At 36.5% G+C, this 11,715-nt stretch overlaps 1 pseudogene; it reads right to left on the bottom strand.

The window, feature by feature from the left end:
- Nucleotides 1–1,218: 1,218 nt before the first annotated feature.
- Nucleotides 1,219–1,337, bottom strand: LOC111744708 (annotated as a pseudogene).
- Nucleotides 1,338–11,715: the final 10,378 nt, after the last annotated feature.

Here is an 11,715-nt window from a genome sequence, read left to right as displayed (position 1 = left end):
CTGCTCTAATTGAATTCCTCATATTTTTTCTGATACACAAATAGCTTCCTAACCATTTTCCTTGGTAACAATTTTGGCTCTTCAAGTTGATTCTTCACATAGTCACATAATATGCACATGTGACTCCTCAATGAGATTTACACAGCTCTCTGTGATCTGGGACCTGTCTACCTCCTATTATCATAGTCTATTGAGTCTTGCTTTTAACTCTACACTCCAGCAACTTTAAACTCCTTGTATTTCTTGGTATATTTCTGCTGTTTCTTAATTTTGTGCCTCTACCCTAGCTAGTCCACTGCCTGGAATACACTGCTCTTAACTTTGCCTTCAAAGCCCCATTTATTCTTTAAAACTCAGTTTAGACATCTTCATCTCTAAGAAGGTATGTATGTATGTATGTATGTATGTATGTGTGTATTTATAATATTTATTATGATGACATTGGTTAATGAAATCTAGTAAGTTTCAGGTGTACAACTAAACAGTAAGGCATATATATATTGCATTGTGTATATTTTAGATATTTAAACTTTAGTTTTTAAAAACTCTCTTGCTGTGTCCTTAAAGAGAAAGACTATGTTTTATGCCTCTTCTTTCTTAGCCATATCTGGTACTGTGGCAGACACAAAATATTACTCAATAAATGCTTGCTGAATGAAGGAATGAATTAATGTTTTATTGTATTTCTCAATAAAATCAGAAGGATTATCTGTGTTTTTTGCATGAAGCCATTATCTCCAAGTCTTTACACAGTCATACTAGAGGCAATTACCATGCTGAACAAAAGCAAACTAATACCATTCTTACGCATTCCTGTTTTAATAAGAAATTGCTTTATACAAAATAACAAAATAAAATAAATCATGAAATTAATGTTTAATAGAAAGAAGGGTGCATTCATTACCTTTAAGAAACATTTTCTATTTTTTCCCTTTTAATATAAATAAGTGGAAGGTATAATGAAGAGAGTATGTAAAGGATCTTTATTCATACATTTAAATTTTTTTATAACTAACTAATGATAGAAGTAAAACCTTTTTCTTGCTTGTATATGTATCAATTCAAGCATGAAAATACCAATAACTTGTTCCAACTGGTCAATTTACTCATCAGGAATGTCTTTTTTTTTTTTTTTAGGCAAGGCAATCCTTTATTGACCTCACAGATTGCAAGGACCTTGTCAGATTACAATCCTTTATTTTTATTTTTTTATTTTTATTCCTACAGCACCTGGTCTTCCCAGGTGGTCTCCCATCCAAGTACTAACCAGGCCTAATCCTGCTTAGCTTCCAAGATCAGACAGGATCAGGCTTGTTCAGAGTAGCATGGTCATAGACAGGAGCATATCTATTTTGTATCTTAGAAACTGGGTACTAATAACTTGGAATAAAAAAAGATTATTTTTCTTTGTGAAAAGAATGAATAGCTTTGTTTTAGAACATTGAATCTTGCCATAATCTAATATCGTTGTTATTAATAGCTATATTCTAGTGAATTTGAGTGATAATATAGCTTTGTCAAATTTGTCAAACATTTACTCATGCTTACTTAATTCTCATTGTATGAAGATGTAATCCATTTTGTACATTGACACTATATTTTAGTGACTACCCCTTTTAAATCTGGCCAGATTTCATAGAAATTATATTATGTCATTTGTATAAAAATAAGATATTGTTTTTGCTAATGGAAAATTACTAACAAAAAGCAAAAACCAAAAAGCAAAGGTGTTCATTTTTGAAATAGAACACCAAATAGAGCAGGGAACAACTGAGGAAGAAATTCTGCTAAAATAATTGGAAAACAAGGACACTAAGAATCTATGACCTCATCAGCCTGGAGACAATTAATTGTATGGTTCCTTACATAATCTCCTGAAAACTCAAGCATAATGTAAACTAAGAGAAATGAAGAAGCAAGAACAACAAAAAACTATGAACAGAGAACAAGTCGAGCATTTCCTTTTGGTGGCTTTAATGCTATCTGAGTTTCAAACAACTTTAAGTTATCATGTTAAAAAACATTTTGGAAGTAATCAATTGTGATATTTGTATGGGCATTTGCATTTATATTCTAACCAAATTATTTAGGTTAGTTTTTGAGGAACTTTTAAAGTTACAAATGGTAGCTACTGCCTTATAAAAATGTACAGTGTGCATGGAAATTTGGGGCATGACTTTTGATTTCAAAATCATTTAAAATTTGTTTTCTCATCCATAAGTAATGAACACTCTTAGTTGTGCTGTCTATGCATAAAGGTCCCATTTGTTAAAATGTTCAGTAATATATTAACCAGTGCTGTTCCCTAGGATGCTCTTCTTCATATTGTGCACAGTTGGAGAGCTCACTTAGCCACCACTTCAATATCATTCCAGTCTGGTCATTACAAATACTGGGTCTCCACTTGTGTTGGCTAATTTTTGTTTTAGGATTGTATTTATTGCCAACCTCATGATATCCCCTCCCTCCCTCCATACATCCCACAGTCATCTTTACAAATCTCAATATCCATACAGTCATCTCTCTTTCTCTAATCTCCTTGCCTCTAATACCTCCTGGATCTGGCTGACAGTGCTTTCAAAGTATTTATTTGCTTTGGCACACTAACTGACAAGAAAGTCCTAAGAGCCAATCTTTTCAGTTTGTGTGGATGAATATTCTCTTTCAGCTGTTGAAAACCAAAGGCAGTAAGCTCAAGATCTTTCTCCAATAGAAAAGGGCAATGTATTAGATTGAATGTAAGACCATACAACATATTTGTATGAGTCAAGGTGGGATGATTTTTCTTGACCAGTCTGGTTTAGAACCCTCTTCACTGAGTCAATCAAGTTATTGTCTTAGGACACCAAATGGAGGATTTTTGGGTCTGTTTCTTAAGTATGAGACTCATCACTGACCCTAATACAGAAGTGGCACTTATAAGGTCTTTCGAGGGTTCCATTTAAAAAAGTAGTTTCTGTGGAGGGTAGCTTTTCCTATTGGTTTATTAATGACTAATGCGCTCTGGAAATTTGCCATTTTAGACAATAGGAAGCTGAAATAGGGAGGTGGTGTACTTTATTGACTTGAATTATACTCTTGGACAATATCATAGGCAGATAATATGTAGATAATATGCAGATAATATGCCGCAAATTTAAATGATATAAAAATGGTTGTATATGTACGTGCATGTGTGTGTGTGTGTGTGAAGGGGGAGATCACAAAGAGATCACCTACCTTAGTTTTAATGGCATGCAACTGAGGCAGTCTGCCCTGCTGGTTTATGTTCTTGGGAATAATGAACCGTATAGATAAATGGAGGCTTTTCTTGATCTTTCATAGTCTTTTTATGTCACTTCCCAGGTCTAAAATTAGAATAATTACTTTTTTAATGACTGCCAAAGAAAGTCTGTAGTAAAGCCTTTCCCAATCTGGTCTTTACTTTCTTATTCTGTTTCTCAATATTCCTCAGTATACATTCTCTGATCCATTTGTATGGCATACCTAAATATTTATAAATGCAACATACTCTCTCCCTTCTCTAAGCCCAATTCATTCATTTCTATCTATTCAAATTTTGCTCATTCTTTGAAGGCTAATTCAAGTTCCATTTTCTTCATAAGGTGATATCTAAAGTTCATCTTTCATTTTCTTAAAATATAACACTTATTTTCCATGTGACATCTGATCTTGCACTATTTTGTATGGCCGTTTAACTTCTGATATTATTTTTTTCTTATGCTTATTAGAGAATATGAAGAAGAGCATCCTAGGGAACAGCACTGGTTAATATATTACTGAACATTTTAACAAATGGGACCTTTATGCATAGACAGCACAACTAAGAGTGTTCATTACTTATGGATGAGAAAACAAATTTTAAATGATTTTGAAATCAAAAGTCATGCCCCAAATTTCCATGCACACTGTACATTTTTATAAGGCAGTAGCCGCCATTTGTAACTTTAAAAGTTCCTCAAAAACTAACTTAAATAATAAGGCCAGAACTATGTCTTGTCTTTATAATCCACTGTGCTTGGTTTAATACTAAACTTTCAGTTACTCACATATATGTTGAGATGAATGGGTATGGATGAGTTAATTTAGCCATGATTTGTATGTGTCTAACTGGATTAACACAAACATATTCTAACTATCTAAGAAAACAACTCAAATGATATTTTCTATAAATAATGAGCTAGATTTTTCTTTCCATCTCCCAGTCTTTCTTAGAGACAGACTTCCAAAACGGAACTATGAAATGAGATTTTGCAGTGCTAAGATCTCTACCTGTGATTAACTATGTGCCATTGGACCATGGACAGGTTCCTCAATCTTGGCATGCCTTTGTTTCTCTATCAACAAATGCAATAAAGTATCTTTTTCCCCCTGCTTGACAATAGAAATTATAGGGAATAATGAACTCTATACTTGCCTTTCTTGTTCTTTTCAAACAAAGAATAATATTATCCTACTAAACTATCAGCAGATATAGCCCTCGTAAAAAGATTATATGTATAAGAAATATCAAAAGCAAATAATTTTGTGTCTTTCTAAATTATTTAGTATCATATTATGTATTCAAAGCTTAGTTGATAGTTAATGAGTTGAAACACTATAATTTTTTAAATTATAGAACAATGTACTACACATAAATCACAATCTGGGTAACATTATGAACACAGATTTATTATAACAGTAAACGACATTAAGATGCATACTTTTCAGTTTATATTTGTAAGCTCTTATTGTCTATTTGCACATTTAGAGTCTATAATCAAGATAAAAGACAAGCTTTTCTGAGAACTTAAGGGCTGAGTAACCAGACACAGTTCTCAAACTATGAACTAACAGGTCCTGGTATGCTGTAGTGACTGTGGAGGATGTGGAGGGACGTTTTAAAAATTTGAGGGAAACACAGCAATACTAAGCATCTGTTGAAAAGTGACCAGTCTCTTAGCTTGAGGTAGTTTGTAGTTTTAACATTGGATTGTGTTACTTTATTTTGATTTACTTCATACATTTGTGAAGGTAAGTTTTTGGAAGTCATTATGATAAAAAGCGAGAACCATGAAAATCAGTGTGGAATGGAAAATAAGGGAGGTAATGTCAAATCTCATCCCGAGGTTTGAGAAGCTATGCAGTGCCCAACTTAATTAGTTAAAATAATTAATTAAATAATGTCAGTTATTTAAGAATGAGATTAAATATTATTTTTTCCACTTTATATATATTTTCAAATGCTACTAAGTTGTTAGGATATAAATGCATACTAAATTTTGTGGACATGACTGCCTTGTAGATCGAATTATTAAGTATTTCTCTTGGTCTAGGGTGCTCTTAAAAATTACTTAGAAAACTTGAAAACCAAGAAATTTGGGAATTTTCTTCTCTGAGATAGAAGTGCAAAGATCTTATCGAATTGAGCAGACATAGTTCCAGTCTGCATAGCCTCGGGGGAAACAGAGTCACTTGTGGGGTCTCGGTGCAGAGGACTTGGGCTTTGGAATGACTGTCTTCACAGTTACATGCTGCTTATCTGGAAACAAGGGTTCCTCTCATCATGTGGCCTTAATTAGACCCCATGCGAGTTTGAGAAGTGAAATGTTTTTATTTTTGTTCACTGTGGCGGTACAGATGCCTGTTCATTTTTGTACATTAAAAGAGGGATTAATGTTCATTTTGCTCACTGTAAGGAGAACATACAAACATGAGTAAGTGTATGTTTTATTTTAAAAGTTTCACATCTTTTGGTGGAGAAATGTTTTAGAATTATTTTAGCACAAACTTGTTTTTTCAGTCTTGAACTAATCTATTCATTGATGAGATTACTCATTTCAATATCCACTTTGAAATGCTTTTCAGAAATGATTACAGCATTAGTATAAATTATGGTGTTTCTTAATTTCTTAAACAAAAATTTTTTCCTATTAATTATTTTAAGGGATGAGTACATTGCCATTTAATCATTATTAGTAACATTTTGTTAATCTTTATTTTATATCTAGTGACAAGGGCACAACATTTCTTTCTTAATGTTTATAAAATTTTTAAGAATTTTAGTATTTACATTAAGATTGGATTTTAATGAACAGATTCATTATTTTAAAATAATATATAACAGGTTGTATATTCATGATGAATTGAAAATATTTAAGTAAATGTCTATTAACATTAACAAGATTACATCAAGACACTCTTATTGATAAGTCATACTTATTATTGTTAGCTGCCAAGCTTAGTAAGTTGCAGACAGGAAGATATAATTTCTTTCTATAATATAATAAAGCAGACAGAAGAATTAGGTTATGAAAAGACAAGGAGATGGTGAACATCTAACCAAATACAATTGAGTTGAATTTTTTTTTTTATCCATTTAATTCTGTGGGCCATGTTCATGGCTGCTTCATATAAAGAAAACATTTTAGGCAGTTAAAGAAGGGATTTGTGGGAGAATTGCATTCTCATAAAGGATACAATAGGGAGGAAAAAGAGAAGCTGACCTTATGATGTGCAAGAGGAAATTTTCCTAAGCATAAGATACGTCTGGAAAAAAAATAAAGAACTCCACAAGTAGAAAAATTATAAAATATTGGGTATTGGTGATACCCTAGAGGTTTTACCCAATCCTTTTAATTTAGAGGTGAGTGGTCTGTGTCCAGAGAGGTTAAGCAACTTGCTTTTGGTCATATGACTAGTTATTAGCAGAGCAGCTACTACAAGGTATAGCTTCTGCACAGTTCAGTGCTTTTCTATGACATTGTGTTCCAGAGAATCATTCCAATGTGTTAATTCTGTATATAATTTATTTGTAATGCAATAAACCACTCACACAGTGACTTTAACTTGTCAGATTTGTTTTTCTTGTGTTTTTAGGACATATGAGGGCAATTATAAGAGGTAGGCAGGAAACATGTTTCAGTGGAAATAGCATGGGCTTAGGAGCCAGAATTGGAATTCTGACTAATATTTATCAGCTTCATGACTTTGGGAGAGATGTTTTAAATCTCTATGCAAGAATTTTCATATTTGTAAAATGGGAAAATATGCCCTATTGTGGCACTGTAAAGACTGAATGAAGCAATAAATAAACAGACCGTGGTCCATTGTACGTTCTCAACAAATGTTATTTTTACTTATATGGATTTGGAAGGTAAAGGTTTGGAAATAATTTGGAAAGCAAAAGGTTTGGGTACAAAGTGGAAAAAGTACTTAGGAAAATGATTAAGGCTACAATGGACAATTGAGACACTTATTGACAAAACATTACTATTATTAGATATATAAAGATAATACTGTGGTTTACAAAAATACATATGGAAAGGTAAAATAATCTACCCAAATAATCTGTACCTAATACTTGAAAAAGAATCTCAACTTTAAAAAGTGTGTACAGTGCTAACAATGCTGAAGAACAAAAGGTCAGGAATTGTAGGAGGCATTGACTTATAGGGTCTCTCCTCAGAGGATAGATTTTTGCAGTGCATGGTTGAGAATACAAAGCCACTTACAGTCACTTAAGGCCATGTAAGGGACTATTGTCTGCCAGAGGCAGCAAAAGACACTGATTACTTTCCTTCTTTCTTGCTTTCTTGGATATGGTGGCATCAAAACAAGGTGGCCATCCTGCTAATTCATAAATATCTTTCTGGTACAAATTGTATTAAGTGTTGCATTAACTTTATTGCTTTTCTTTATTTCCTCCCTGCCACCACCCAACTCTTGTTTTGATTTACAAGTCCTTTATCCCTTGAGGATGGTTTTATGATAAAATATAACCATAGAATGATGAGTTAGTTGCATTGTCTTCCATGTGTCCCTTATATATGAACAAAATAGTTGATTCTCATTTTGATCTCATTCTTAATACATTGTTTTACTTACAAAATTATGCAAGAATATTAAAGCATGGTATCTCCACCCTTGTTTGTTACAGTCTCTCACTAAGAAAGTATGTTTGCCCTCTTTTCAAAAGAGAGCATGAGAAAGTAGGAGGTGTAGACAGATCTCGTTCAGGGAACATGTACATGAGGTTAATCTGCAGGTGAGGAGTAGGTGTATGGGTGTAATTTTCTAGGTTAGCAATCCAGAAAACCTTGCCCTAGTTAAGAGTTCACCAGCTACTAAATATGGACCCATATTTCTCTAGAGAACTTGCTTTCATGTTACATGTACAGGTTCTGTGAGTTGCCAGATTTATGTAAAGACTGACTACAGGGAAACATTTCCACAGTCTCATGATATCAGGCAAGAGCTTTGCTCCAAGGAACGCTTAAGCAGATGTTGCAGGTTTTCTTCCTGGAGACTAGATGGATGAAAAGAAATTAGGAAAGAGTTTAGAGCTCTGAAATGCAAAGAATTTTGGGAGTGAGGACTGATTGGAATTTTTATTTGAATTTGACAGAGGTGAATTTTCCTTAACTACTTCTCTAGGAAGGATGAAAATCAAATTAAATGAAGCGAAATAAGTGAAAGGAGTTTATAAATAGCAATGCTACATATGAAGGTAAGGCATCACAACAATTGTTTTATGTTTAAAGGGGAAATAGCCATAATTTTTCTTAAGGTGGAGAATTTACTTTCTGAGTCCTTGCCAGTGCTTAATCAACCTGAATTGAGTCCTCAGGTGCCCTTACAGACTTCACAAACAAACCAAGTACATTCCTGCATTGCCCTTTTCCAATAGGAGACTGGGCTTTAAGGAATTTTTTTGAAACACAACATGTCCAACAGGACTGGATTGGGCATGAGTCTATGCAAGTTTTTTTTCCTAACATCAGAGCACAAAGCCTTCCTTTTCAGTGGATTACTCTTTCCCAAACTGTTTGGATTCCTTTTACTAGTTCTAAGGCTTATTTATTTATTTATTTTTTATGGAACATAGGTTATTCCTATTCTCTTCCTTTTAAAAAAGTTAATACAAATATAGAACACAGTATTCTTCATCTTGAGAGCTTTTGCCCCTGCTCCTAAACAGAAATACAAAAGGAAATACAAAAGGAAACCCTTGAAAGCAATGCAGATGATAGACTGTCTATATCTAGGCCTTCATTTGTTTGCAGTTTAAAAATCAGTGGGAAAATAATGATCCAAGGCAGGCTAATTCACACTGAAAATTATAAGACTACTTCATTTGTCTAGATTCTATAGAGTCTTTGATTCAAATGGTTCACACAAAGCAAAAATGTCCCATAGGTTCAGAGTTCTTTCTGGCAATAAATTTCCATTGTAAACAGGAAGACTCTTGGGCTTCTTGTAAATTTTGGAAATAAATGATACTCATTGCTCAGCACTGTCATTTTGACTTTGAGACAAGAATTGGAATGGTTAGTATAAGTTCTGGTTTTAAGTTCAGTGCAAAGGTTATTTACCATTACCATAATAGAACATTTGTGTGTGTGTGTGCACGTGTGTTGTAACAGTAGTTTATTGAAAGAATGTGAAGGCCCTAATACTATTTCGTATCCTTAATAGAAGCTGTAAGAACTTGACAATTACATTATCATTACTAAAGATGAGAACTAAGAATTCCAACTTATTATGCTGTAATCAATACTGCACAGAAAGAATATTAAACAATTTCCCCAAAGTTTATAATGTAGTTTTCAAAGGAACCATCCATTGTATTTCAGAAAAAAAGACCAGTGAAACTTTTTTTTTAGCATAATTAATGACTATTCTTTAAGGTGAAAAATATAATTTTGTGTCATTTTCATTGGAAACAAATGCACATAAAATTAAGTGAAGTAACAGGGAAATCAACAGTTGATACATCCCATGATCAAAATTAATATAACAACAACAACATTAAAAAGAGTCCTGAATTTCCTCTGCTAAGAAGAAAAACTATGCAGTTAGCAACTTACTCAGCAGGCTGAGAAAGGAGATACACACACACACACACACACACACACACATATATGTATATATACACACACACACATATGTATATATATACACACATATGTATACACACACATATATATGTATATATATATACACACTCATATATATATACATACACACATAAATATGTATTTGAAGGGAAGCATGAGGACATATTTTTATATCTTTAACGCCTATTTAAAATCTGAGAATAAGGCATGTCTCTTCAACAATTTGAGTGCATTTTTTCTAAAATATAAAAAGACCTCAGTATTTATATTTATTTGGGCCCAATTGGGAAGACTGAGTGTTAAAAGCAAATTGGAGGCGGGGTACAGCAAAGGTTTGGTTTTTGTTGTTGTTTTGGTTTGAGCTTTTTGTTTGTCTGGTCTTAAATAAACACAATCCACAAACCACCCGCCTTCACCTTGGGAAGACCTGTCCTTAAAAACAACAACAACAACAGCAACAACAGGAAAAACCGCTTTGGCTTCTGTATAATTGCGGTGCTAAAGCCAGAGTTCTGAACTTTTCTTTCCAGGGAAGGGGAAGGTGCTCTTCTGCTCTGCTGGGACACTCCTATATGCCCCTTCTTCCCATTGCTTACCCTAATGTCACTACAAGTCCGAGGCTTTTCTGGAACTAAAGCAAGCGCATTGGGGCTGGGTGCTGAGAGCTGCTGCCATGAGGCAAGCTTTGGAATGAAGCAGCTCCACCGCAAACTCTCAGCAAGAGCTGTGCTCGCGCTGTGGCGCGTCTGTTCTTGCATTGGAAAAGCTTTCTCCCACTCCCCTTAGCTTTCTAAGCAGCATTTGCAGCCAAGTGCAAACATATCGCATATTTGGCGCAAAGAGCCGGGAAAATGAGGGACATAGGAGCACGCCCCCGTCTTCCCCCAGTCCGGTCCTAGGGTAGTGGAGTCTGCAGAGGAACTGCCCCCTAGTCTGCTACGCCGAAAACACCGCCGCAGGTGGCAAGTGGAGCTGTCCAGCACTAGTGGGAAGCCGGCGGTAGCCAGGAGCCCTACGCTCTCAGCTGGGCCGACGCTGTCCTCATTCACAGCCGCCCGGCTCTGGGCTCGCTCCGAGCGCACGCGGCCTCCTGAAGCGAATACTCGTCCCCGCAAGCTGCTCCAGCAGGATGGGTGCCAACATGTTGCCCCTTCCTTTCCCCTTGTAAGCGTTTCCCCTGGAATGGGAAGGTTGGACAGCTCGGCCTTTCTCCCTCAGAACTTCCTAAATAAACTCAGAGGAAGGCGGGGAAAGGACGGATATGGACCCTAAACCCCACTTCGCGCTCTCAGGCTTTCTTGAGGAGGCTCCAGAAGAAGGTCTCTCATTCCTGGCCCCACACGCTCTCCCGTCTAGCGCCGGCCGGGGCCCGTCAGCACCCCAGCCGCCTCTCCGGAAGGCGAGGGGTAGGGCGTTTGGGGTTGGGGCCTTTAGGTCTGATCCGAGCTATGGTGCGCTCCTCCTCCTTGGAGGAGACGGTGGGAGTGGGGAGGGCGCGCAGAGGACAGCAACAAAGTGTCCTCGTTGCTCCTGAAACGTGGCGACAGGCGAGGCAGAGACTCCCAATGAGTATGATGGCGACACGTGATACCGGCGGAGGGAGAGCATGGCGGGGGGGGGGGTGCGCATAAAGGGAGACGGAGGGAGGCGGGCAGCACGGCGAGAGGGGCGGGAGGAGAGGGGCGGGGGAGAGAGAGAAAGAGGGGCGAGATAGGCGCGCAGGCGGCAGAAGCCTCTGCCTCCCATACCGCACGGGCCGCAGTCCTCCGCGCCCCGCCGCCCGCGGTCACACACTCGGAGCCTCCCCGCGAGCGGGAGCGGGCGCGCGGCGCACGGC

This window comes from Pteropus vampyrus, unplaced genomic scaffold (genome assembly GCF_000151845.1).
Source record: "Pteropus vampyrus isolate Shadow unplaced genomic scaffold, Pvam_2.0 Scaffold139, whole genome shotgun sequence".
NCBI lineage: Eukaryota > Metazoa > Chordata > Mammalia > Chiroptera > Pteropodidae > Pteropus > Pteropus vampyrus.
Note: the sequence above shows the minus strand (reverse complement) of the source record. Positions and strands in the feature narration are given on the sequence as shown.